Below are 23,335 nucleotides of genomic sequence, written 5' to 3' on the forward strand. Positions count from 1 at the left end.
AAGGCAGTTGCTAATTTTTGTTGCTGCTGTTTGTTCATTTGTTTGTTAGGGTTAAAAACATCACCACCTCCAGTGAAATAGGGATACTCTTAGAAAGGTAGAGGAAGAAGTGGATAATGGACAGAAAACTGGCAGGCACGCCACAACACACAAGACTCATTTCACCACAGTAACAAATGCAAAGTCACATTGTTATTTTCAGGACAATAAAAATACTCTTACAGTGATTCCCTCCAGACCAACTGAGTGTTAGGAGACAAACTACAAATGGGATCCCTACATTCTTGAGGCTACAGTATCAGAGGAGAAATTCTCCCTTTAAGACCTAAACCTGAGAGTAAGGTTTCTCTGGTTGGAGCCAAAAAGTATGAAGAAAAAGCATCAGAGAGGTTTTGTGGCACTAACGTTTGAGAAGACTAATTTTTTTAAGGGAGAGAAGATTTCATTTAGGATTTCTTTTCTCTATAGGAACATGTAGGAGAAAAACTCATGTTGTTCAAACTTTGCTCATTATAATATTGATACATACTAATGTTAAAACAAAGCACCAAAATATTCCAAATGTAATGAGGAAGACAATAAAGCAATCTGGGAAATATTAAGATTATAGGAAAATATCATCTATTTTTAAGGAGCTCTGTAGAACACCTCTTTCCAGGTTTGGTGTCAAGGGCAAATCAGTACAAACTTTTTAAATTGGCTACAAGAGATTTTGCGTGAATCATGACTTTGATTGTCTATGTGTTCTTATGTTTTGACATCGGGCCACTATTATGGGAGAGGGATTGCCCCCCTGCCTAATATCCTTAGAGATTGCCAAAGGTTCAACCAGAACAATGTCTTCACATGCAAACTAGCCAGAGGCCAGACCACCCCCACCTCCTCCACCAGCCTTTACACTCTGGCCCTACAATCCCCTGCCATAGCCATCCCAAGTCTACTTATTGGGCTACTATGCCCAGGCCCTATGCCTAGGGCATATGGAAAGCACTCAAACCAGCCAGTCCTGCACCTGGGAAATGTACCTCTTCCATTCCTCAGTGCAGAAACCACAATAAAGGCTCTTACTCATGTTCACCTGTGGATCCTTTCACTCCTGACCAACTGTGGTACTTTTCCCAGATGGCTGTGCAGGCATGTCCATGCCTCAGTGCTAAGAATCAGTGAGTGTAGAACCCCTTGCTTGGGGAAGTCATTTCTGAGTCTGCATGTCTTACCAAAGCATGATGAAAACAAATCCTGGCATATTTTCTTTATAAACACACAAAAATTGATTATTCACAGAAAAAAAATTTTAAAGCTCAACAAAGAAATAGGAAGGTAAATGAAAATTAACACAAGAAAATTTGCAACATAAGTCTTTTGCCCAAAAGAAAAGTGGACAAATGCTACAACACAGAATGAGAAATGGGCAATAACCATATGGAAAGAGACTCATCGTTGCTGAAAGTTAAAAAAAATAAAATAGAAGAAGATAGAAAAGATTTAGATGGCATCAGTTTGGGAGATGGTCAATAAAGAACTAGATGGTCCTTAATACCTAGAACAGTCTATGTTTAGTGACATACACAGATGTCAAACATGTACTAAGTTTCAAAAAGCAGGTTACATGATACTAGGTACCATGCTTTATAAGAATAATCATTCGTAGAAAAATTTTTTGAAAGATAAACATAAAATCTTAAGGATGAGTAACTCTTGCTGAAGAGTTTATAGCTAATTTTCACTTTTTTTTAGTTTTTTAAATGCAAATATTGGAAGGGAGCATATTCTCTTTTATAATCAGGAACAAAAGCTATTTCATTTATTAAAACACACACATATCAAGGGCAGTACACAGAAGCATGGACCCTTCAATTTGTTTGGCCCAGGAGGAAAACTCACAGGTGGGATGTCGTGCAGGTCCGGCATGTACTGCTAGGATCTGAAGAACATTTCTGCAAAGCAAGCTAGAATGGAAAGAGGGACCTCATGCAAAATGGGGAAACATGAAGCTCTAGGGGCTGGTCTTTCCTCTAAAGCAATGACTGAGCTTCAAAGAGCAAATGGAATCAACGTTTTCAGAACTCTGGAACGTGATTGGACACTTGGACACGTATAACAACGTGAGTGCTTCATGAAAAGAGAGGCTACTAATTTGGGGAAAAAGGTAGCATGCAAAATTAAGTAACATTCCTCCATGTCTCAGGCTCACTGGGTGTCCAGTTGCTTCCAGGAAAGAGTCTGAGGACCTTACCCAGTAAAATTTGGGAGCTAGATGATTCTGGTGGTCTGGTGGCACTCTGAAAAACTAGTGTAGACATTTGCCTTGGTTTCAACCCTTTCAGCTGCACTGGCTTCCCTGACTCTCAGTGTTATTTATCACATGATGTTTTCCATTTTTTGGAGCCAAACATTTAAGGAAATTGTTATCAGGTCACTGACTGACCTGACAAGATAATGCAACACAAACACTTGGATTTTTCCCAAACCATATTTGCAAACTGTGTATTGCTTATTGTATGTGGTCACTGAAACTGTAAGTCAAAGTGTGATGGACGGAATTGTAAAACTGAATATACTCTCTCTAAGAAAATGTGGCCATTTTTACCAAAATTCTAAGAGTACCAAACAATCCTATATTAGGAATACACAGTTTGCAAATATGGTTTGAAAACATCATAAATAGTTGGCTCCAGAGCTCAACAAGCAAGATCAGAAATTTCTGAATACAGAAAGAATGTGATTTTCAGACTTTGCAAGTTATAATATTCAGGGTGTCCAATTCCTAACAAATGTTACAAAACACATAGAGAAATAGGAAAGTTCTCCCCAATCACAAGAAAAAATATGACAGAAGTCATCTCAAGGAAGCCCAGACATCATAATTACTAGCAAAAGTTGTGAAGTGAACTGCCTTGGATTTTTCTCAAGGATTAAAAGGACAACATGGTCAAAAATGAAAGGAGATTAGGAAAATGATGTATAAACAAAATGAAAACATCAGCAAACAGAAGTTATAAAAGGAAACCAGACAAATTTAGGATCTGGAAGTACAATAACTGAAGTAAAAATTTCACCAGAGGGGTCAAAGCAGATTTAACCAGGCAAAAGAAGATCAATAACCTGAAAACAGTTAAAATTATCTAGTGAGGAGCAGGAAGAAAGGATGAAGAAAAATGAACAGGGAACAAGAGACTTATGGGATATCGTCAAGCATACCAACCTATACATCATAGGAACTCCAAAAAAGAAGAAAGGACAAAAAGAAAAAAAGATTTTGAAGAAACAATGGGCAAAAACTTTCTAAATCTAATGAAAGACATGAATTAATTCAGTGAAGAGGATCAACGTCTTCCAAGCAAGATAACCTCAAACACACCCATACTAGGACACACTGTAGTAAAATTCCTGAAACCCAAAGTCAAACAGGGAATTTTGAAAGCAACAAGACAGAAGCAACTCCTTCTATACAAGAGATCATCAATTAGACCAACAGTTGACTTCTCATCAGAAACCATGCAGGCTTAGTGCTGCTAAGATCCAGTGGTGACCACAGACTAGGCAAGCAGCACCTTTGTCCCGTGGTGCCTTGCCAGTAATGCGCATCCTCCCCCACCACACTACCAGTGGTGGCCAGCTGGACCAAAAGCATTTGTCCTCTCCACTGTGCTCCTTTATGATCCCTGATTTCCACAGGGACAGGGGTTAAAGGTTAGACTACATAGCCGTGACACCATCAGCTCAGCCTGCTTTGTGTGGACAGCACTCCCTGGAATAGCTGACTTAGCAGGTGAGCAGGAGGCAGAGCTCTTCTAGATGACACTTGCTTGCCCTCACTCTCATGTGCATGACAGGGAGTCAGAGCCCTCCAGGAGGCCTTTATCCCAGCGTTCCAGTCTTGGCCCACTGTCACTGTCCCCTTGACTTGGCAGGAGTCTCAGGGGACAAGTTACTCGGTGCTGACACTCTGTTTTTCTCAGGGGTGACACAACAGCACATTCTTCAACAGCCAATGGATCCGAGAAGAAATCACAAGGATATTAGAAAACCTTAAAGATGAATGAAAATGAAAAAGAACTTACCAGAAGTTGTCATGGTGACTTCTTCTAGGCATGAGCTGCAAATGTAAGTGTCCTTCTGAGCTTGGTATCGCATGAGGAGCCTTCATTCGTCAACACATGAAGATTTTGTCTGGTGAGGTTCTAATGTTAGCCTTTTGGGATGGTAAGAGGGAAAGATGAAACATCAAAAAACACTGATAATTTCTTTAGATCTGTGGCAGTACTGGGGACTGAACCTAGGTCCTAACACTTGCAAGGCAGGCGCTCTACCATTTGAAGACACACTCCAGCCTTTGCTGTTAGCCTTGTGCAGGTCATTTGGGAACCCGTCTGGAGCCCCAATTGTAGGTCAAGGCAAGGCCTGCCCTGCCTGCCTAAGTGAATTGCTGAAGATCAGAAGAGAGAAATGTCAGGCATTCATGCAAACAGGAATCAAGACCATCAACAATGTCTGTCACTGAGGAAGAGCTGTGTCACCACATGAAAATAGTTGCTCGTGTGCACCCTGAAAACACTGAAGAAAAAGAAGGCGGATGCCATAAAGTGGTCCTTGCTGTGGCCCAGGAACGAGACAGAGATGCCACTCACACCACTTCTCTTCAACCCACCATTGAAAGTTCTACGCAAAGCAAAGAAACTAGTCAAGAAAAACAAACAAAAGACATTGACTGGAATGTAAGAAGTAAATTTAACTCTGTTCACAGATAATCCCAAATGCAAAAATTGTTTGTATAAACGGATTCAGCAAAGTTGCATGATAAAAAATCAACTTCCAAAATTTATTTGCAGTCAGGCTTCTTGGATGCTGTGATCAGGAGGATCAAGGATTGAGATCAGCCTAGGCAAACAGTCCCATCTCCAAAATAACCAAAGCAAAATGTACTGGCGGTATGCCTCAAGCCGTAGAGTACCTGCTTTGCAAGTGTGAAGCCCTGAGTACAAACCCCTGTCCCAGAAATTAAAAAAAAAACAACTTCCCAATGTGTTCTTTTGTAGAACATCTTTGCAACATATCACCATGGGGAACTTAAGCAAAGGATACATAGGAACTTCTGATTATTTTTACAACTGCATGTGCATGAAAAATTATCTCAAAAATCAAAGTTGAATAAACACATTAACCAAAGATCAAGGGGATACATGATACTGAGTTAACCAAATCCTTTCTTCATCTATGTAAAAGAAAGAAATGTGAACATTTCAATAGGAAATGGTCAATATACCTACAATAGTTTTATGCTAGAATTTTCATTACTGCAAAAAAACAGTTGACATAATCAACTTAAGAAGCATTTGTTTTGGCTCCTAGTGTCAGAGGTTTCAGTCCACCTCTGACTCTGGCTCCTTTGATTCTGGGTCTGTGTGAAGCAGAGCATATGGCAGAGGTTGCTCACCTCAGATAGGAAGTAGAGACAGAGAGGGACCCAGGACAAGGTACAGCCCCAATGATGCACTCCCAGTGACCTACTTCCTCACCTATGTCCACCTCCTGAAGTTTCCACCACCTCCCAAAATAGTGCCACCAGCCAGGAACCAAGCCTTCAACACATGAGTCTATTGGAAGAGGGACTCTTTATATGCAAACCATAACAAGCTTGGATCTGGAATGTCTTCCAAAGGCCCCTGTGTTAAAGACCTGGTCCCCAGTTTCAGGCACTTTTGGAAGGTGGTGGCAATTTTAATGGATGGAGCCTAGCAGGAGGACTTCCCATCATTGGGGGTGGGTGCGGGAAGAGGATAGAAGGACCCTGGTCTCTTTCTCTTGCATCCCAGGTACAATTTGAGCAGCTTCTTCCATCACAAGCTCTCTACCATGTTGTGTGCCTTGCCATAGGCCCAAAAGCAATGGGGACAGTTGGTCCTAGACAGGAACATCTAAAACTGTGAGGCCTAAAGATAAGCCTTTTCCTTATAAGCTAATTATCCTAAATATTTACTAAAATGATGGAAAGCTAACATGACACCTATATAGGCAATTAAACAGCAGATATTTTGTAAAAACTTTTGTAAATGTCACAGTGCACCCCAGTACAATAATATGCAATAAAAAATCAGAAAGTATCTAGATGATGAAGCAATATATAACACATTTAATTTTCCAAGTAACTAAAATTATATATGAATACAAGATAAAATTTTTATAACAACAAATTTCACATAACTTAAATTTACATGTTCAAACAAAATTTGCTCTATTAAATAAAAGCAATAAAAGAAAATACAGAGTGGGTGGGCGCACAAGGCACATAATGTCAGCAAGCGCTCATGGAAACAAATTGTAAAATCTTTCAGGAAGAAAATCTGGCAGTGTACTTAAATGTGTGACAGTTCTACAAACCCTTGATCCAGCAATTCAAGTTCAAAGAGTTTAAGAAAATAATCTTCAAAGATATAAGTCAAGGATATTAACAATGCAAAAAAGAATCTGAAAATAATATAAATAAGTAGCAAAAGGGGGTTAGTAATATGTATTGAATGAGCTTTAGTTACATATTTTTAAATGTAGTAAATGTAGTAAATACACTGGAGCTATCAGAAACACTACTGAGAGAATATTAACTGGCAAATTCCAGTGTCCAAGGCATATTTCTCAGTGAGGTCAAAACAAGATAGGTGACAAGTTCTATCTGTAATATTCTCTTATGCTAAAATGAGAGCGACAGTGACTGACTTGGAGATTAATGTAGAACTCAAAGGTCTGTTACAAGGCGTTAATCAAACGACATCACTAATTTTCTGCTTAATGGCACCGAGAGCATTTTTCTCTTACCTCTTTGGTATTTGGCGAGCCTTCTGTTTTTCTTGTAACAAAGTATTTACTTAAGAATAAATTGTCTGTTGGTTCCCAGTACCTGGAATGCGCCTCCCCAGGCCCCGACTGGGAACCTTTGCTCCTTCTCACCAGACAGGCCACCCAGCTCACATTCCCAAATTGTCCCCAGAAACCCCAATCCTGCGCTTCCTTTGCTTTTCCCGGTAACAGGGATCCTCTAAAGTGCTGTGCAATTATCTCTGTGACTTCCTGTCTGCTCCCTGCCTTATAAAACCTACTCCACCTAGAGCAATGGTGTTCGTTTTGTCGGTTAACTTATTTCGAACGGATTTCCATGATGCCTGCACCTAGTAGGTGCTCAACAGCCCTTTGATGATAACTGCAGAGGACGGGAGTCTACCCTGAGTCACCATCTGCTGGCCTCACCTTCAGTCACCTGAGCATGCAGCGATGACACAGACCTAGGCCAGCCTGCCTTCAGTGACTGGAACCCAGGGCTCCACAGCTCAGAGGGGACCTGTGAGAACTCAGGAATCAGCCAGGGCCCAGCACAGCAGCAGCCAAAGCGATCGGCCCCGGCCCCGCCCCCGGCAGACGAACGCGGGAAACTACATGTTCCAGAAGGCATTGGTCCTCACCTGGACCACATTTCCCAGAAGAACTAGCGGCCGCGCGACCCCGCTCCTCGTGTGTTTTCACGGGGCCAAGCGCTGGTCCTGGCGCGGCTTCGTGGCCCTACGTCCCGCTGGCGAAGTACGAAGCTATGCGGCTGTCGGGTGGCACAGGTCCGGAGCCTCGCGTTTGCGGATCGCGGCGGCGGAGCCCGGGGAGGTGAGCTGTGGAGGGGCGGGGATTGCGGGAGGCGGGCGCGGGCCTCGAGAGGATGCGGGCGGGGAAGCGGCCGGGACCAGCTGAGAGGCGTTTGCAGGCGCGGTGGCCCCGCGGGCTCTCGACTGCCCCGCCGGCCGTCCGCGACGCCGCCTGGACGTGTGCGGTCGGCGCTCGGTCCCGGTTCGCCCCAGCGCAGCCTCCGGCCTCCTGAGCTCCGTCCCGGCGCGTTCCCTGCCCGCGCTGCCGGCTTGGAGCGGCCGCGGCCGCGGTCACGCGTGGGAAACGCGGTCCTCCCCGGGGAGCCAGGCGCCCGGCCCCCCACGCCAGAGCCAGGACCAGAACCAGAACCAGAACCAGGTCTTCCTTTTCTGTGGCCGGGCCCCGCCGGGCATGGGGAAGCCACCGTTCCCCGTTTCTGGAAGGGTTTTCTTGAAAACCCTGGAAATGGATTCATTTGCAGGAGGCAGAGAAATTGGGTGGGCGCAGCTGAGGCTGAGGAAGACTGTCGCAGGGGAAGACAGTGAGACTAGAGCCGCTACTCATTGGTTGTGCAAATGGGGTCAGGTGGCCCCACTCTGCCCTCAGTATGCGGATCAATAATGTGGGGCCAAGCAGTGTAAGAAGGTGCCTGGCATGGGGCGAGGGTCAGTGATGGAGTCCAGGGTCTCTTCCTAGTCTTGATCCTGGAGATTCCCTGAGCCAAGAAGAGTGGGGCCCGGGCCCTGGGCCACCATGGTCCCAGCCCTTCCCTGGTCCTGTCCACTCCCAGCTCCTTCTGACTTCCCTCTCTGAAGACCCCTGGGGTCATTCTGGGGTGATGAAAAGGATTTGACAGCTGCTGATTCTGAGGGGCCTACAGCAGAAAGGACTTTCTCCTGGTCCCTTTTCTTCTCTCCCATCCAGCCTCTGAGGGCCACTGCAGTGGTCCTTGGGGAAGAGCTCAGATAGAGGACATGGCTCCTGAGCAAAGGGAAGCACAATCTCATGTGAGCTCATTGCCATCTCGTTTCTTAGTGAATGGAGATGGAGTTTTTCCCAACTTAACTGAAGTTCTCTACCCAATACAACCTCCATCAGGATTTAGAGGCCATTTTTTACAGAGGAGGAGTTGGTCCACCCTCGTGGGTGGTGGATTGTGTAGGGGATATTCCCATCTCCAGGGTTCACTTTTGTTCACTAATCTCAATCTGTGTCGTCATTACTAATTTGACAAGCAAGATGCCTGGGTGTCTTTTTATCACTATGGACAGACAAACTGCACACCTGGGAAAACTCCTCTCTGGCCCTGCCAGTTTGTCTCCTCCATGTTACTCCCTGTCCCTGGCAAGAATGCTTTTTTCTCTTTCCTCCTGAGCATCCTCATGATGCCTCTCCCAGATTTCTCAGCCCCTAGTTTTTAGTTTTTTTCTCCCAGTGGACATTATGGATCATATGCTTTTCCTCTACCACTTGGGAAAAATGACTGGCCTGCCATTTTTATCTTTATGTTGGGAGTCTAGGGAAGCCCCCCCCCCCATTAGGATGAGACAGTGAGTGGGCCTAGGATAGCAGGGGATCCAATAGGAGAGGTCTTTTATTCCAGGAATAAAGAGTAAGCTACAGGAGCGTTCCATGATCATCTATGGCAGAGAAGCAGTGCACACAGTGGTTAGGAAGTGTGGCTCTTAAGTCAGACACATGTTTTTAACCTCTTTCTTCTGTTGCTGTTTGTGAGCTTTGGGGAAATAACTCTATCCCTTTGTGCATCAGTTTCTTCACCTATAAAATCAGTGCTATCTTCTAGGGTAGATGAGGGAATGACATGAGTTAGTGCATGGAAAGTGTTTAGCTCAGGGCCAGGCCCATAGTGAGGTGGTATTGATAGTCATCCTTGTCCCTCTATATGATTCCACATTAGAAGTTTCTTCATGATTCAGACAAAACTGTCCTAACAGCAGTTGTTCTGTGGTTTGTTTGTTCATCTCAGCAGAGGACTGCATTGAGCCTCTGGACTTCCCTTTCCTACTTGCCTTTTCAAGAATTCAGCAAACTTTTTCTATAAAAGGCCAGGTAGAAAATATTTTAGACTTTGCAGGACACATGTGATCTCTGTAACTTATTTCTGTTAGTCTTTCTGGTTTTTAAGTGTTTTATTTGCTTATTTTTCTAAGAGTTGGACTCCATTTACCATACCCAAGGTGATCTCCCTGTTGCAACAAGGAGAAGATCACTGGAAGGCAAAGAAAGAAAGGCTTGGAGACTCTGCTCTTGGTGGTGAGTCTGGCTAAGAGTGTGCAGCTTAGCATGTTGGCTGGGAAACTTCTTCAGATTGTCAGTGCTCAAGAAGTGATGGGGAGGTGAGCATGGGAGTGCGTGCCTGCAGTCAGGAAACGTGGTGTATTTAAGGGATTGCAAGTAATTCATTCTGGCTGAAGCTCAGGGGATGTACAGGAAAAGAGACCAGAAAGGAAATGAGATTGAAGACTCTGTAAGGGTCACATCATAAGAGCTTCAGTGCAGTTCTAAGAGAGTTGAGCTGTCCCATGGATGACTGGAAATATTTGAGGAACTTAAATAGAGCATTATATAATCCTTGACAGTTTGAAAAGCAAATCTTCTTTTGGTAATAGGGTTTTATTGCATTTATTGATACCTTCTGGAGGTGGTGGCAGTGGTAGTGAGTGGTGTTAGAGATCGATCTCAGGGCTTCATTCATGTTAGGCAAGTGTTCTCCGCTGTACTATGCCCTCAGCCCCTTACTGATTTTCATTAGGAAGATTTTAGAAGTTTTTATCTGTATCAACTTTAAATAGAATTATTTCTGTAATAGTTGTTTTGTGAGAACAGTGTAGGCCCCTTCCCATAATATCAAAACCTTTGTAATACTTTCATTCATTACTGTTTTAGGATGCCGTCTCTCTTGGGAGGCTGAGACAGGAGGATCTCAACTTTCAGGCCAGCTTGGGCAACACAGCGAGACCCTGTTTCACTAAAAAAAAAAAAAGTTGATTTGGATGTATATCTAAATCTTGGTTTTATGAGTGCTTAATGAGAAAATAAAAAGGAAAACTTTCATGTGAAAGATCCTGGAAAAAAAAAAGCAGGGTTTAAAATCAATGCATTTCAGCAACGTAGTTTTATAGTCTTTTGGCCTGGCAATCGGAATGCTTTTTTCTCCTAAATTCTAATGCTCCAGTAGTTACCTGGAAGAATAGATTAATGTTTCCCTTTTCAAAGTGATGATCATTGCCTTGAAAAACTTTGGTCTGTTTTTTCAGCAGTTGCCTGTGGTTACCTCCAGTACAATTGTGAGATGTTCTTCATGCAGGACCTGTATAAACCCTTTTGGCAGGTTTCCTGACCATAGGAGGTAGAAGTGTAACTTGTTACCAAGTTAATGATGGTATGCGTTTTTAAATACAGCACCTGGATAGAACATATTTTTTAAAATGATTTTTATTGAGCTAGGTGTGATGACACGCACCTGAAATGTACTACTCAGGAGGCTGAGGCAGGAGGATCTCAAGTTCAAGGCTAGGCTGGGGTGCACAGCAAGACCTGGTGTCAAAAAATGATAAAATTCATGACTATTGTTTAGGTCTTTACGTTTCAGACAGCATGTACATTTTTTATCATTACAAATAACACTAAGAAGCCAGGCACAGGTGGCTCACGCTGTAATCCTAGCTACTTGGGAGGCGAGATCAGGAGGATCACAGTACAAAGCCAGCCCAGGCAACTAGTTCTCAAGACCCTATCTTGAAAACAACCCATCACAAAAAAAGGGCTGGTGGAATGACTCAAGGTATATGCCCTGAATTCACGCCTCCATACTGCAAGTAGTAATAATTATAATAATAATGATGACACTAAGAGGTCATCCAGAGAAACACTGTTAATCCCATTTTACAGATGTGAAGACAAATGTTGGTTGAGTGACTCAACAAACACCTCTATGTAAGTGGTAATACTTGCATAAAACCCAGGCCTGTTGATATGGTTATTCTTTCACTGTGCCATCACTGCCTCTAGGGAAAAGGGCACTTGAAGGTAGGACTTCATGCCAACCTTTAAGAGCTTAGTATGTTAGTGTAATTTTCTGGCATTGTCTATAGGCAGTTCCTGGTACTGTGGAACTTGTGAGGGCTCAGTCTCTTTCACCACAAAGTTGCAATGGAGACAACATTTTATGGCCCTTAAGAGGTTGGTCGTGGTTTCCTGCAGTGTGGCTGTCTCTCTGTGGAACTAAAGGCAGAAGAGCACAAGCGTTTGTGCTGCTGAAATGGCTTCCTGAGCTCCATTCATCTTGTAGCTTTGAACGGCTGCCTTGAAATTTGGGGAGTTCCTTGTTACAAAGGCTTTTGCTCCTTCTGAGCTCACCTCTTTTTTTTGTTGTTGTTCTTTTGTGGTAGTGGGGTTTCAATGAAGACCCCACACTGCAGGTGCTCTACCACTTGAGCCATCCTCCACCCTGCTGGCTTACCTCTTGAGGTGCAGGTACATTATGAATTTGGCAAGAGGTATGTGCTTCTTATTGAATTGAAAGCAAATCTTCATAAAAGAAGTTTACGAAATAGCAGCTCACATTTTTAGGGCTCACTTGATTTGTCACAGAAAAATGTTTTCCCTAAGTTGTGAAATATAATGTTCACATAGAGAAGTCAGTAAAACACAAATATGTAGGTTATCATTAAATTATAAAGAAACACCTTTGAAAAGGAACCCTTGTACACTGCTGGTGGGAATGCAAGCTAGTGCAACTACTCTGGAAAACAATATGGAGGCTGCTTAAAAATCTAAATATAGATCTGCCATATGATCCAGCAATCCCACTCCTGGGGATATACCCAAAGGAATGCAACTCAGGTTACTCCAGAGGCATCTGCATACCCACATTTATTGCAGAGCTATTCACAATGGAGTTTTACTGAGCCATGAAGAAGAATGAAACCTTATTATTCTCTAGTAAACGGATGGAACTAGAGAACATCATCCCCAGCGAGGTTAGCCATGCTCAGAAGACCAAAAATCGTATGTTCTCCCTCATATGCGGACTTTAGATCTAGGGCAAATGCAGTAATGTTGTTGGACTTGGGTCATATGCTAAGGGCAGAGCACATACGGGAGGTATGGAGATAGGTAGGAAACCCAAACTTGAAAGTGTTTGATGTCCCCACTGCAGAGGAGCTAATACAGTAACCTTAAAATGACAGAGGTCAATATGGGAAGGTGACCAGGAAGTAATGAAGAGGTCAGGTGGAGATGAATCAGTTTGGGTTGTAATACACTTGTGCATAGAAGCAATGGTAGGAATCTCTCTGTATATTCTTATCTCAGCTAGCAAAAATGCTACGTCTTTCTTATTATTGCTTACGTCTTCTCTTCTACAAAATTAGAGAAAAGGGCAGAACAGGTTCTGCCTGGAAGTGAAGGAGTGTAGGGGGGGAGAGGAAGGGGGCAGGGGAAAGAAATGGCCCAAACAATGTATGCACATATGAATAAATGAATAAAAAAAAGATATGTGCCAATAAGGTAAAAGGAAAAAAAAAAAAAAAAAGAAACACCTTTGTTAGTACTGCCTAGGTCAAGAAATTGAACATTGCTGGTACCTCCAGGAACCCTTCTCATATTTCCAACCTTTCCTGTCCTAGAGAAAATACTCTTTTTAGTTATGGCAGGCACAGACTCATTTTTCTTTTAATTATGTAAACAGTGGAAGATATCTTACATGTTACCTCCACTCAGTCTGTAAATAATGCTTCTTTTATGGTTTTGCTGTCTGCGGACCCAGAAAGTAAGTTTAAATTCAGTCCTGTTAAATGTATTTAATGAGGTTCTTTGTCTTTGTTCAGTTGGAACCACCATAACCTCCAGCGTACCTCTTCATATTTGGTGTGTCTCATGATGCAGTTGAAACCGGATCCTTGAATTCAGTTTGCTAGAGTTTGTCAGACAATCTGTGAAACTAAGTGTTTGCAAAATAAATGGCAAGTTTAAAAGTACAAACAAAGCTGTATGTTTTAAAATTTCACTTACATCAGTGAAATCTTAGGCCTCCTTTAGTTGGAAACTTTATTGTGAAGCCTGAGGTAAATAGCAGAATAATGAATGAATTCCAGGTGCTTATCCTCCATCTTCAGCATTCTGCTGCTTTTGTTTGTTTGATTTATGAGTGGAACTGATGTTTGCATTCAAAGCTTTGAGATTGCAAGGCAAATGCATTACCTCTTGAGCCGCACATCCAGTGCATTTTGCTCTGGTTATTTTGGAATAGTGTCTCTCAACCTATTTCTTCAGGCTCAAACAGTGATCCTATGTCAGTCTCCCAAGTATCTAGGATTCTATACGAGTGACAGGTGGCCTGCATTTTGCTGTTTTTCTCCATCTCACTCTCCTTTGCCCAACCTGAGTATTTTAAAGCAAATCTCAGCTATCATACCACTTTACCTATAAATGCTTCAAGACTTTCAACCCTAACTTCAAAATTAGTATCACATCAGACAAAAGTAACAGTAATTCCATCATATTTGATACCCAGTTAATTGTTTGGGTCCTAGTTTTCTTAAAAAAAAAAAAATCACTTTACCAGCCCCTTGAAATAAAGTTTCAAATAGTGTGCACGTATAGCATTTGATTGTTACAACTCTTCGAGTCTCTTAAAATAACTCTGTTTAAATATTGGTGAGACTCTTATTTTACCGGATGAAAACTAGTGTGACCTTTCATTGTGAGGAAGTACAGAAGAATGTGTAGACCGAACCTCATCACAAGTGGAATGGCTCCCTCACCTTGGGAATAAGGCATCCTCATTCCTGCCATCACTTGTATTTCTCATGTTGTAGATTGTGCATAGGGGTTGTGTGTTAATGAGCTGGCCCTTTAATTCACCTAAGCAAGATCAATAAGATGAAAAGCTACTATGGTTTCACATTGTGTTTTTCAAAACAGATGCTTTTGGTCATCTTTGTTGTCCTTAAGGAAATGCTTTAAATAATATAAAAAGATTTGTGTACATTTTTTAAAAGATGCAGTACCTGAATTCATGTTTCATTTTAGAGACAGTGTGTGATAGTTTTTGTTCATGGTGTTGGGAATTGAACCCCCGGTCTTGCTCATGCCAGACAAGTGCTTTACCACTGAGTTTATACATCCCTAGTTCTTGATGCATTCTTTAAACATCACTTCAAATTGCCTGCAAAGTTTTGTACATATTTCTAGTATTTTTACATGCTACTTCCTAAGTACATACAACTTTATGTTATATAGAAGTAATAGTTTCTGAATTTCTGTATTGTTGCTTTCTTTCATTGACTATTTTGCTTATGTGCAGTGTTTTTCCTTGGGGAGGATATGTTTTCATGATAGGGGAATGTTGGCTGGCTTAAAGATTCATTTGTGCTGGGCTACTTTCCATAATACCGAATTAGATGTAAGCTTAGCAGACATTTCATGTGCATGTATATGGGAAAACCTGACAAAACATTCTCTCAATTTGTTTTTAGACTTGCTGGCAACACTAGGATAAGAACTGGCTTCATAACATTTGACACAGAATTCATTTGTACAGTCTTCAAGAAGGTCTCTCCCAAACACAGATGCTAATAGTTTCAGACATTGAAAGTGTATGTTTTATACTTACATTTATTAAACTGCCTTAGGAATTTTCCATTTTAGAAATATTTCATGACCATTTGATAAATCAGCGGTGTATGGTATGTGCTTATTCTGTGAAGGAAAGTCTTGACTACAAAGTCATTAGATTGTTGGAGTTGTAAGATTCCTTTGGTCCAGTCTTTCTCTTTAGAAAAGAGGAAACAAAACAAGTTAATGTTAGAATTCAGATTAAGTTTATGGTTCTTTTTCCTCCTGATTCATTTGAGAAGTGTGTTGAGGGCTGGGGGTGTAGCGTGCTTGCCAAGCAAGAACAGAACTCTGTGTTCAGCTTGGCAGCAGTGGTTCATGCCTTTAATCCTAGCTATGTGGAAGATTAGCCCTGGAAGATAGTTTGCCAGACCACATCTCAACCTATATCTGGGCTCAGTGGCACCCACTTGTCATCCAAGCAACAGTGGGAACCCTAAATAGGATGATAGCAGTCCAGACCAGATAGAGGCCCTATCTCCAAAGTAACCAGTGCCAGAAGACCTGGAGGCATTTCTCAGGTGGTAGAGGATTTGCCTTGCAAGTACAAAGCCTAGAGTGCAGTAGAGCACCTGGCTAGCAAGCATAAGGCCCTGAGTTCAAACCCTAATGTCACCAAAATAAAAAGGGGGACCCTGAGTTTTAATCCCAGTACCACAAAAGGAAAGACAACAATATTGGCATTTGAGATGTACATGGAGACCCCAAAGTTGTATAGTAAACTTAGAAATGAACCTAATACATGTGATGAATCGATTGGTTTTCTCCTCACATTCTTCAATTGATTTTTGACAGCAGTGCCAAGACCATTCATGGGGAAAATGATGGTCTTTGTCAACAAATAATTATGGAAAACTAGACGTGCAAAAGAGTGAATGTCTTGTACCTTTTAAAGAAAATTAAAAATGGATTAAAGACCGAACTTAAGAGCTAAAAATATAAAACATAGGGGAAATTTTTCATGACGTCTTAGAGATGACACCGAAAGCACAGGCAGTAGAGGAGAAAGATACCTACTTAGATTTTATCAATCTCAAAAACTTTTTTTTTTTTGCAGTACTGGAGCTTGAACTCAGGGTCTATGCCTTGAGCCACTCTACCAGTCCTTTTTTATGATGGATATTTTCGAGATAGCCCGGGCTGGCTTCAAACCCCAATCCTCCTGATCTCTGCCTCCTGAGTAGCTAGGATTACAGGCGTGAGCCACCAGCACCCGGCATCAATCTTAAAACGTTTTGTGCATAAGGTGTGATGGTGCATGACTGTCATCCTAGCCACGTAGGAAGCAGAAGCAGGAAGTTATGAGTTATGAGTTATGAGGGCAAAGTTAGTGAGGCCTAACTAAAAATAAAGTTCTTGTGCTACAACAGTTTGCCTAGCATGTGTGGCCCTGGGTTTCATCCCAGGTTCCTAAAAGACAGCAACCTTTTGTGGCTCGAGATGTAGCTCAGTATTAGAGCCCATGCCTAGCATACACAAAGCCTTGGGGTCCATCCCCAGTACTGCAAAAGAAAAACAACAAGTTTTGTACATCAGAGAACACTGTCCAGGGAGTGAAAAAATTAGCCCACAGAATGGGAGAAAATTTTCCAAATGATATATCTAATATGGAATTTAGTATGCACAACACATAAAGAACTATGCCTCAAAAACAACAAAAAATATTGAAAACTGGGTAGAGGACTGGACTAGACATTTTTCCATAAAAGATACACAAATGGACAATAAGGACATGAAAAATGCTCAACATCTTTAATCATTAGGAAAATGTAAGTCAAAATCACAGTGAGAGCTGGGATGTAGCTCAGTGGTAGACTGCTTGCCTTGCATTCTAGAGGCTCTGACTTCAGTCCTCAGCACCAAAAACAAAACAAAAATCCTTCTGTGTATTGTTTGTGACAAAAAATATTTTTTTCAAACTATAATAAGAAATAGCTATACTTTCTGCTGTGAGTTGTAACTTAAGTATGTTTATACATTTCACCTCTGTTAATGTAGACCATGTCTTCTCATTTTTCATTTTGTTGTAACAATGTGGAATCCATCATAGAATAAAATACTAATTGCTTGCATATTTCTAAAAAAAAAAAAAATCAAACTATCCAAAAACTCATCATCAGTTAACTTCCCATCCATCAGAAGGATGGCTAGTTTTTACAAAATGCAAAACAACAAATGTTGGCAAGGTATGGCAACATCACAACCCCCATGAATTGATGGTCAGTGTGGAAAATGGTACAGCTTCTATGGAAAACAGTTTGGTAGTTCTCAGAGTTGTCATAAAATTAGCATAAGATTTCACAATTCCACTTCTTATTTTATACCTGAAAGAATTAAAGCAGAGACTCAGACAAATCATTGTACATCATTCATAGCAACATTTTTCAGAATAGTCAAAGGTTGGAAGCACCCCAAGTAGCCATGAGCAAGTGAATGAATAAGCAAATGTGATATAAACATATAATAGAATATTTTTCAGCCTCAAGGAAAAATGAAATTCTGATTCATGATACAACATGGATGAAGCTTAAAGATTTTGCTAAGTGAAATAAACCTGACACAAATGGAGAAATATATTCTGTGGTTCTGCTTACATGACGTATCTAGAATAGGCAGATTCATAGAAACAGAAAAGAAGATGGAGATTACTAGGAGCTGGAGGGAAAGGGAAGTAGGGAATTGTGAGTGGGTACAGAGTTTCTGTGTGGGATGATGAACAGGTTCTGAAAATAAATGATGGATTCACAGCATTGTGATACATCAAATACCACTGAATTGTATGTTCAAAATAGTTAAGATGATGAATTTTATATATTTTGTACATTTTACCATAAAAAAATTAACTCAGGCTGGCGGTTTAGCTCAAAGGTTCAGCACTTGCCTACCTTGCATGAGGCCATGGGTTTAATACTTAGCACTACAGAAAAAATTAATAGTTACTGAAAGTGGCTCATAGAGCCTATTGTGAGACTAAAAGTTTGGAAGTGTTAGGAGAAAGCATAGGAGTGAATCTTGGACTCTTAGATGAAGCATCAAAAGTATTGATGACAAAAGGAAAAAAGTATATAAATTGGACTTCTTCAAAATTAAAGAGGTTTGTGCTTTACAGAACATCATCAAGAAGCCAGGTGTGGCCGTGTACCTCTGAAGTCCCAGCACTCAGAAGGTGGAGACAGGAAGATCACATGTTCAATGACAACATGGCCTACGCAGTGAGACCCTGTCTCAAGAAAGCAAACAAAAATAACATCATCAAGAAGGTGAGAAAACATACTGGGAGTGTAGCTCAGAGTAGAAGATAAGCCTCTTCCAAAAGGAAGAACGTTTGAAGACCTCCTGGGAAGTGGGAAAGTTGAAAGTCGCCCCTGGTCACTGTAGGGAAGCACTGAGTGCTTTTCTCGTTCAGAGTGTCATTGGGGTCAGTTCAAAGAACTCTTATCACCTGCCTGGAAATTGCCATGACATAATACAATGAGAGGTGAACAGAACGTGTCTGAAGGGGGATGTTATCTACCCTGTACATGCATCTATGCTGTAGGGTGACGTTTTCACTAGCAAGTCTATGGGCTCTGCTCTTGGCAGTGGTCATTGTGCCATCATGGGAAGTATTCTTTTTTACCATTAATTCTCTTTATTTTTACGCCCTAACTTGAAGAGGTAGTTGGTTTTGATTTTGTCTTTTCTTAGTGGTAGTATTAACTACTTGGCAAGTTAGTAAATATCTTAGATTTTGCAACAGGGAACTTTGGAACTTATAAAATATATAGAGGTCATGAAAAAAGCCATATTCCATGGCATTAAAATAGATGGTATTTCTTCACTGGGGTAGTTCTTTTGGATACATTTTTAACTTATAGTCTTACTGAACTATTGCATATTCTAGAGCTGTAAGACTCCAATTCTGATGTCTTGCTTGCCAATTTATAATGTTGATTTAAAATGGCTTTCTTGTCATCTCACCAACTTCATTGTTTAATCTCTGTAGATTCTCTGACCTTTCCTCATGACTCAGTGTCTTGTCTGTTGTATTAGATACTTACTTGGTGTGAGAAAGATTTTGAATTGTAACACTCTTGAGTTTTCTTCTTCATTTCACAAGCTTTTCCAGGATTTACTGAAAACTTTGCCACAAATGTTTACCAAGAGTGGAGACCCAGGTGCCTTGGGTCCTGCCCTTCAGGCTGCCTTTGACCTGATGGCCCCAACTGGTGGTTGAATGTCTGTCTTTCAAACACAACTCCCAATTCTTGTTATGGGAGCTCTTAAACCAAGAGAGGAACCCAAACAGATCATTTGTTAATGTCAGAAAATTATCAGGTTTATGATATGATTTATGCTGGTGCCCTTATCCCTTTGGCCACAGGGTTTTTTGTTTGTTGTTTGTTTGCAGTACTGGGGCTTGAACTCAGTGCCTTCACCTTGAGCCACTCCACCAGCCCTATTTTTGTGAAGGGTTTTTCGAGATAGAGTCTCGCGCACTAGTTCCCTGGGCTGGCTTTGAACCATGATTCTCCTGATCTCTGCCTCCTGAGTAACTAGGACTATAAGCATGAGCCACAAGCACCCAGCTTTTTTGTTTGTTTTAATGTACTTTTCAGTTATGGGGAGGAGGGTTATAAGGAATTGGGTAAAGGGTTTCATTCTTCTGTAGACATACCTTTTTTATTACAATTTTCTCTACCTGAGGCTCCCATGCCTTGTTTCTAATATCTTTAGCAAGCCACTATAATCCAACCTAGCTTTGATGAGAAAGTATGGGAAACTAAAGAAATAACACTTGCTAGGGACAAGCAAGTCCCTAGTAAGCAGTGGCCATAATTTGTTATTCTGGCACTGGCTTTTGAGCAACTTGCATTATGACCTTAAGAGTTTGAGGAATATGTTTCCCAAAAGATGAGAGAAGCCAGTATCTTATTCTGCTAATTATGTGACTCCTAGAGACAGACTGCCTAATGTTCTACTGCTTATTAGATGTGGACACTTGAGTACTTATTAGCTCCTCTGTTTCCATGTGAAGCAGAAATAGGTAGTCGAAGGGGCTCCGTGTTACCTGTGGTTTGTTTGGAATAGTTACCAGCATACTGAGCATTTGACAAATGTTAATTAAAATAATTGTCTTTGCCTATTACAAAATTAATGTAATTAGTGATGTTTACTTTTTGACAGGAAAAGTCACTCAGAGAAAATTCTTTTCTTTGTCTCTTTTACTTTTCTTTTAAAAATTTTTCAGTACTGCTGGGGATCAAACTCAAACCCTCATTCATGCTAGGTCTTGCTTCTACATTGAACTATATCCCTAGCCCTAAAAAGTTCAAAGAAAATTCTTTAGCAGCACATTTTTTTAATTTATTTTTTTTATTGTTGTACTGGGGTAACATTGGGACATTTACAAAAGCTCTTACAATATGTCATAGTGGAATTCTCCCCTCCCTTTTTCTCTTTTATCTCCCCTCCCCCCATTCCTACAATGTGTCAACAGGTCTCATTTTTCCATTTTAAAAAGCAGCACACATGCATCTTCGTTTTTAGTCTGTTGAGACAGGGTCTCATTAAGTAACTCAGGCTGGCCTTGAACTTGTTGTCCTCCTTCCTCAGCCTCCCAGTTGCTGGGCCTGTAGGCTTGGCCACCACACCTGTCTGGTCCGTTTTTTAATGAAAAATCAAGTAGTATAAAAATGTACAAGGTTTGAGTAGAATACCCCAGAGATAATTGTTATTAATCTATGTAGGCCTGGGTGTGTTTCTCAAGTGATAGAAGGCTTATGTAGCAAGGGTGAAACCTTGAATATAAACTCCAGTATTGCCCCCCCCCAAAAAAAAACCCACACATATAGAGGTGGGTCAAAGATGTTATAATTATACATATATGCAGATGTATTTACATTTTTGATAATGATTTTTTGATGTATCTTTGTTATTTATTATTCATAGAAAATACACCTGACTCCATCCATTGACTTCTATAAGAAATTAGCCTTGGACTGTTCTGGTCAACAGGTAGCTGTTGACTTATTCCTTCTCAGTGGACAGTATTCTGATTTGGCTTCTCCGGGTAAGTTCTTCATGATTGTTTTCTTCAGTGAATGGTGAAATGACATATGACGTTATTCTAAGTAGAAGGCAACGTAAGAGCATTTATTCCCTTGAATAATGCCCAGGCTGGTCTCAATTTCCCCTTCCCCCCAGCCTTCTAAGCAGCTGGGGGCTGCAGGTGTGCACAATAGCCTCCTGCTGATCAGTTTAACCAGTAATAAATCTTATAGTGGGCTATGCTAATTTAGTAGGAGAGAAATAGAGAAGTTTCTATACCACTAATGGATTATTCTTTTTGACAGGACCTTGAGAAGTTAGAGAAAAGCTGAGTGAAATGCCTGCAGTTACTTTGGTGTGGTAATAGTAGCATTATTTAAAAGGAGTTTGTGGGAGTGTCAGAAGGAGGAGCATTTGGGGTTGGGAACCAGCAGGAGTCTGGAGGATGAGAGGGGTGAGTAAGTATTTTGTACCCAAGTATGAAAGTAGAGTTGTCAGACCCGTTAAAAATTGTTTAAAAATGGGGGGAGGAAGCTAAGAACGAGTAATAGTGGGGTTGACTCTGATCAGAGCTCATTATATGCGTGTATGGAAATATCATAACAAAACCCCTTGTGTAATTAATATATGCTGGTAGAAAAGAGGAGAAAATGAAATTAAAAGGTCTGATGTTAGTACTCTAAGTAAGGCAGATCTCAACTGGTGAGACAGTGGTCTGTGCTTATGAACTCATAATAAGCACCAGAGCAGCTAGCACAAGGCAGTATATGAAGACATACAGAAATGCATTGAGAAATAATTTTTTTTTTTAAAAAAAGAACTGTGTGCCTGGAGGCTGAGGCAGGAGGATCATAAGTTTGAGACTAGCCTGAGCTATGAAGTAAGACACAGTCTCAAAACAGAATGTTAAAAATTAATATATAAGATTGGCAGAATTAAAAAATGTTTATTTCTCCAGATACTGACTGCTAATTAGGGAAAGTGTTCATACTAAACATGCTTAAGACTTTCTCTATTTGATGAATCAGAGGTTATTTTTATTATCTTACTTTTCATAAAGAGACTGGGAATTGGGATGAGGAATGGTTCAGTGCCTGCCTAGCAAGTACAAGGCCCTGAGTTCAAATCTCAGTGTTCCCCATGCCCCTACCCCCGGCCCCCTAAAAAAAGGTAAGGGTAGGAAGAGCCTGGGAAAATGCCAACAAACTAGGCTTGAGCTTCTCTACAGAGTGCCTAACTGAAAACTGTGTGGTTAACTGGCTTAGTTTTTTCTTTTATGATCAATTAATTTCATTAGAAATCATTGATAGGAGATGGGGTGGGTACAGCTGTATGTAGACGGCATGTTTAGCATGTCTGAGGCCCTGGGTTCAATCCCCAGCACCACAGGGGGAAAAAGATGAAGTATTAAAACGTATAAAAAGAGAAACATAGTCCACTAGGTCCCATTCTTTGGCTTCTGACATCCCTTTAAAAGTTTTCCCGTACAAGGTAAGCACATACTTTAGCCTTAATTCCAGGTCAAAAAGATGACTCTCACAATCACGGGGATTTTTTATGGGGGTGGGGAAGAAATAATAAGGCACTTCAGTTGTCGTAGAGGAATAAATTCAAATGAATGAAACATAAGAGGACATAACATATGTGAATGACCAACCTGCCAAACACCAGGGAAATTAATATTAAAGCCAGGACAGGGCACAAAGCAGACATTAAAACCTCCCACTAGCCAAGTGTGAGTAAGGGTGGGCAGGGCCATTTAGAGCCTGTGGGCACCAAGTACTGAAGGAATCCCCCAGAAATGCTTTCCCCACCTAGGGGTGTGGCTCAGTTACTACTGAGCCTGCCTTGCATACATAAGATCCTGGGTTCCCTCCCAAAAAGAAAAAAAAAAAATCTGCAAGAATTGCTCTCCTACCATATCCATGAGAACTGTCTAGCAGGTTTGGGGAAATGGTGTATTCACAGATCCAAAAGTACCCACAGGGATCTGGCTCCATGGGACCTGCAAGAGCCATAGGCACAGACCCTCCCCCCC

At 41.3% G+C, this 23,335-nt stretch overlaps 1 protein-coding gene and 1 long non-coding RNA gene across 12 annotated transcripts in view; one reads left to right on the forward strand and one right to left on the reverse strand.

The window, feature by feature from the left end:
* The window catches only part of LOC141417881 (uncharacterized), a 92,220-nt gene extending 84,827 nt beyond the window's left edge, over positions 1-7,393 (reverse strand). For both annotated transcript variants that reach the window (XR_012442533.1, XR_012442534.1), the window contains exons 1-2: positions 7,243-7,393; positions 4,065-4,195 (exon numbers count right to left, since the gene is read on the reverse strand). This is a non-coding gene — a long non-coding RNA (uncharacterized lncRNA). The remainder of the gene's footprint in view (positions 1-4,064; positions 4,196-7,242) is intronic.
* Positions 7,394-7,469: 76 nt separating this feature from the next.
* LOC109677851 (sperm motility kinase 2B-like) overlaps positions 7,470-23,335 on the forward strand; it is a 48,727-nt gene continuing 32,861 nt past the window's right edge. For 3 of the 10 annotated variants that reach the window (XM_074057331.1, XM_074057333.1, XM_074057334.1), the window contains exons 1-5: positions 7,470-7,647; positions 9,798-9,900; positions 18,377-18,527; positions 21,199-21,319; positions 21,603-21,751. The gene's annotated coding sequence lies outside the window, so the exon portion shown is untranslated. Of the gene's footprint in view, positions 7,648-7,703; positions 8,005-9,797; positions 9,901-10,533; positions 15,249-18,376; positions 18,528-21,198; positions 21,320-21,602; positions 21,752-23,335 lie in introns of those variants that run through there. The other 7 variants (XM_074057328.1, XM_074057329.1, XM_074057330.1 and 4 more) reach the window with 7 other exon arrangements.

This window comes from Castor canadensis, chromosome 16 (genome assembly GCF_047511655.1).
Source record: "Castor canadensis chromosome 16, mCasCan1.hap1v2, whole genome shotgun sequence".
Lineage (NCBI taxonomy): Eukaryota > Metazoa > Chordata > Mammalia > Rodentia > Castoridae > Castor > Castor canadensis.